The following is a 5,312-nucleotide window of genomic DNA, read 5'->3' on the forward strand; positions in this document are numbered from 1 at the left end:
TGTTGAAAGTTAATCAGACACAAAATAAAAACTTCCATTTCAGATATTTTTGTAGTCATTTATCAGGAAGTATAAGAATGTGATTTGATAAGTGATGTGGCAGTTGCCACTTTACAACACACTTTTGTGTGGTCTGCCATCAGCAAAGTGAAGTGTCCAGGCAGACCTAGCACAGATATAAGGAAATGGGGACCCAGAGGTAAATTGACTCACCAAAGATTGTGAAGCTAAGAAAGGGCAACAGAGAATGTACTTTGGAATCCTTGTCCATTTCTGTAGCATCAGGGCAACCTAGAAAATTATATACAATTCTAAGAAATCTTTATAAGTTAAATATATGATTCATCACTCCTAGAATTCTGTATAAGAGGGGAATTGATGGAAAGACTTTGTCTGCTTCCAAGGAGGTACCTCCAAACATCATGATTTTCTTTTACTGTAGGAGTTTTTTGGAAGTTATTCACATGTACAGTCAATGCTGCTTTCGGATGAGATCCAGAATACAGATGAATAGATGCTGGAAGCAGTGTTTCTCTTACATAATTCTGTCACTTGGGGTTCACCTGAGTTTCAGCCCTGACCACAATGCATTGAAGAACTAAGCCCTCAGATTTATCCTTGCTGTTTTGAGAGTTACATAGTTTGAAATTATCTGTTAGTTCCTGACCTGAAAAACCTTCATCATTTTTAAATAAAGGTAGCATAGGAAAATTTCTAGTTAATGGAAGAGGCTTAAGTAGACAGGCATAGAGAAAATTCACAAGCACCAAGATACAGCAGAATACATGAAATACTCAAGTTCAAAGGAAATGACTGAGGACCAGTTAGTTAGGTGGTTCTATATCTCACGAAGGTATAAAAGACTCCGAAGAAAATTTTATGAGAAACATTTCCTTGGAGAGAGCTGATGCATGAGCCTTCTCACTCCACCTACCCCTAAAATAAGAGAAGGAGGAATGCATGGCCCCTGACCTCAAATATAGTGAAAGGACTTCCCAGATAGCATTCTATGTGACTACAACAATTAGAATGCATGGGATGCTAATTAGGAGTTAGATTCTTGCATGGAACTATGGCCATGGCTTTGGTGGTAGAGCCCGTTTAGGACTTTGTGTTGGGACTAGTCTGTATGCCCAGTGTGTGTGAGGGCAAAGGATATGTGTGATTCCCATGGGCCATGGTGAGATATATAAGAGAGCCAACGTGGGTTTGTGTTGGGTTCTCTGATACGGCCGTCCAAAGAGGTAAAGGAATCCCAGAATCAAGAATTTGCAGATGAAACCATGGGATAAGGAACAAGTCACAAGCGACCGCCAATGACATAGAAGAATCTGCACAGGCTACAGGAAACACAGATGAGAACTTAGGGCGAAGAGGATTTTTTTTTTTTTTCTAAAGACTTCTGGGATGTTTCTTCTTTCATTATTTTGAGTATTGTCCAGAGAGTTTGAAGGTGACCTTGTCTCATAAAATACCTCTCTTCCCTGTGGCTTTGGGCACAGGAGGTTTTCCTCAGTGTCCATGGAAGAAGAATGAGAAAAACTAAACAACTTCAACCAGCAAGAGAAGATATGTTAGTGCACGTAGAAGTCCAAAGTGGGACTTGTAGAACAAGAAAAATTTAATGCTAACTTGTTTGTAGTTTCTTGTTATTGCATGATACTGGGAATCAGCATTTAAATTAATATCAAATATTTAAATTAATCAAGACATTGCTATTACCCGAATGTACTGGCATATAACCGTATATCAGTGGGAGGGAAAGTGTCTCTCACTTAATAAATTTTATAAGAATAATCTGAAGCTAAAAAAAAATGTGTGTTTCATCACACACCATGTGTGTCTAAACCATTGATTATACACATGTGCCTAAAAATTCTTTTAAAACAGCAATAAAAGGATAAAAAAGAAAAATATTGTCATGATTTTCTATTGCTATGATTTCTATTGTAATATTTTCTTCAGTTTCTATTGTAATAGCTTTCTATTGCTGTGTAAAAATTGCCACAAACTTAGCAGCTAACAACCATGCACATTAATCATCTCACAGTGCCATGGGTAAAGAGTTCAGGCACTGCTTAGATGGATTTTCTGCTTAGGGTTTCACAGGCTATATTTAAGGTGCTGGCTGGTCTGTGTTTTCATCAGGGGCCTCAAATGGGGAAATGACCTACTTCGAACTCATTCTGATTGTTGACAGAATCCATTTTCTTCCAGTTGTGGAAATGAGAACTGTGGACTTCTGTCTCATGGCCTAGAGCCCCTGTAAGTCCTTACCATATGGACTTCCCCAGCTTGGCCATTCACATCATTAAGTTTTCAAGCACAATCTCTTACTTCAGCCTGCTTTTAAAACAGTCTTTTTGAATATAAGGTAATCAGGGGAGTGATATTCCATGATGTTTACCATATTTCTACTGATGAGAAACTAGTCCTGATCACAATCCAGGGAATGAGATTTCAAAAGGTACAAATACAGAGAGTTAGGGATCACCAAAATTCCCAGACAGGAACTCTCAAGAACAGGAAGTGAGACAGGAGATAATAGCAATACTACTTTGGAAAGCAGGTGGGTTGAGTGCTAACTAACTTAGAAAGTTAAATATTAAGCCAGGAACGGGGAATATGAAGAAGCCACTTACTTTACACTTCAGAATCCCCAGGGGAATCAAGACTTGGCAATACCTTAAAAAGTGGTGTGAAAATTACGTAGACAATTGCATAAACACTTCAACCAGGAAGACACGGCACTGACAAGAAACCACATAGTTAATATCTGTAGCCATTAGGGAAATTCAGATAAAAGCCACAATAAGATAATAACCATCTACTTACTTGAATCCAGAAAATGCAAGATATTCTATAGTGACAGAAAGCAGATCAGTTGCCTTGGGATGGGGGCAGGTAAGAGAATAAGGCAGACAAGATAGCAAAAGAGCCTGAGGAACTTTGTAAGTTGATGCATGTATGCATATCTTGATTGTGGTTATTGTTTCTATCTGTCAAAACATTTCATCTTTAACAGGTAGAATTTATTATGTTTTATTCTAAATAAATAAACTTGTTAAAAAAGGCAAAAAAAAAAAAAAAAAAGTGGAGTGGATACAGGACTGAATAGGATAGTTGGTTCAAAGTGAATTTGGGAAGCAATGCGATCCCCAGAACCCTCTGTAAGCCATGTATTCAAGAAGCTGTCCCTTCCACCATCCTAGCAATAGGTTATATGTGGGGAAATGAGAGACACCAGTCCAATAAATAGGAAAGGAATAGGAAAGACAGTAGAATAAATCGGACATAACTTTCCTATTCATGTATGAATACATGACCAGTATAACTCCACATCATATATAACCACGAAAATGGGAAGTTATACTCCATGTAAGCATAATATGCCAAAATACATTCTACTGTTATGTATATCTAAAAAGAACAAAAAAAATACTTGCTTCTTATTGGATGAGACTGTCAGCCTAATGCTTGCTTTCTCCTATCAATTCTGAAAAAAAAACCCAAGAAGGAGCATTTTAATTATTTTTTAAATATAAAAATAAATAGAAGTAATCAGTTTAAAGAGATTTGTCTCTAAGAGACAGAGGATTATAAGAATTATTTAGCTGTTAAAACCATCTCCATCTAACTTTGGTTAAATACAAATGAAAGTGTGTGTGTGTGTGTGCGTGTGTGTGTGTGTGTGAATTAAGGAACATGAATACATTAAAATTAGAAGGCACTTTGCTTCATTTGCTCGACCTCTGAGGCTTTGGTGCTCTGTAAGCTTAGGTGGCACTGGTTAGCTGCTCTAAGACTTTGAGATGCCTGTGAGACAGCCAGTTTGAGATGTCAGAGAGCCATTGAGTATTATAGCCTACTGTTCAGGGGAAGATGTGGCCTGGAGGGTCATCAGCATAAAGGTGGCACTTAGAGCCCAGAGCCAGAGGAGATCCCCTGGCAGGTACTTGTGGAAAATTGAGGAGGTCCTTGTCACACCCCATCATTTAAGAGATAGAGAGAAGAGAAGGGTCCAATAATGGGGAATGAGAAGGAGCAGTCTGTGAGGTAGGAGGGAGACCAGTCTTGTCCCCTGCTAGGAGAAACATGTCAAGAGGGACTTGAAACATTCCAAAGAATATTTCATGGACAGCAACAGGTTAACTATAGCTGTGGGTCAGAGAAATAAGGACCCCAATTAGACCACTTAAATTTGAAACATGAAAGCCATTGATGCATCACTATCCTAGGCACTTAGAATAAGAAATTCCACTGTGGGAAATCTGAATACATAATAAGAATTGTCTTTTGACTTTGCATGGCCCTGTGTGTTTCCAGATGTGTAAATAGCGACTTTAAGAAAAATTAATTCTCTTACTTTCTCTATTGCTTCTGGAACAAATAAAGATGCTGAGAGATTGCCACTCTGTAGCATCTAGAATGTTCTTCAAACGGATGCAGATTTCAGTAAAAACCCCAAATCTATTTCCTTGCAAGTGGTTGAGTGGAAAGAATTTGCCTTTTGTAAGAAAGCTGTACTGTACTTCCCTTATCAGACTTCAGGGGGCAGGCTCTGACCGAGAAAAAAATCAGGGATTAATTGCTCAGCTTAAACACACCTGAGATCCACTCTAGAATTTGGGGATATAAAAGAAGTTTAATCCCATTATTCTAATTATGGAGAATTTGCATTGGTGCTGCTATGTTTATCATGATAAGAGAGATTATGGAGCTAAGGGCACAGGAGCTCGGTTTCCGGATGACAAACAATGCCTCTGTTTCCTGGGTTTATAACCAAGGTGCTGGTAAACAGTGAAGGCTGCTTCTAAGCAAAGGAGGAATGAGCCATCATCAGGGATGATCAGAAGAAAACAGCAGTTTTGCCTGCTAGAAAACTAGTGCTTCATTTATATTTTCCTCTGTATCAGTGGGCTATACCTTGGAGACCCTGGGCAAATACACAATTAATTCAAGTGCATAGTTCATATCCTATGCTTTTGGGATGCATCTTTTACTTTGGGAAGAAATAGTTTGGAGAATTTTAAATTGTATTGTCAGGTTGAACCACATGTCACCATGGATGAGTTACCCAAACTCTTCACAGACTGAATTTGTACCCAAGGTCTTAGGGGTAAAAGGAAGAAAACAAAACAAACATAAAAAAGTAACTTGTATGCAGAACAAGGACCTACCAGGTCCTCAATGATTGGCCAGGGCCAAGTGCAATGGCACATGCCTGAAATCCCAGCTACTTGGGAAGCTGAGGCAGGAGGGTCTCCAGTTTCAGATCAGCCTGTGCAACTTAGCAAACTTAGTCTCAAAAT

This window comes from Callospermophilus lateralis, chromosome 6 (assembly GCF_048772815.1).
Source record: "Callospermophilus lateralis isolate mCalLat2 chromosome 6, mCalLat2.hap1, whole genome shotgun sequence".
NCBI lineage: Eukaryota > Metazoa > Chordata > Mammalia > Rodentia > Sciuridae > Callospermophilus > Callospermophilus lateralis.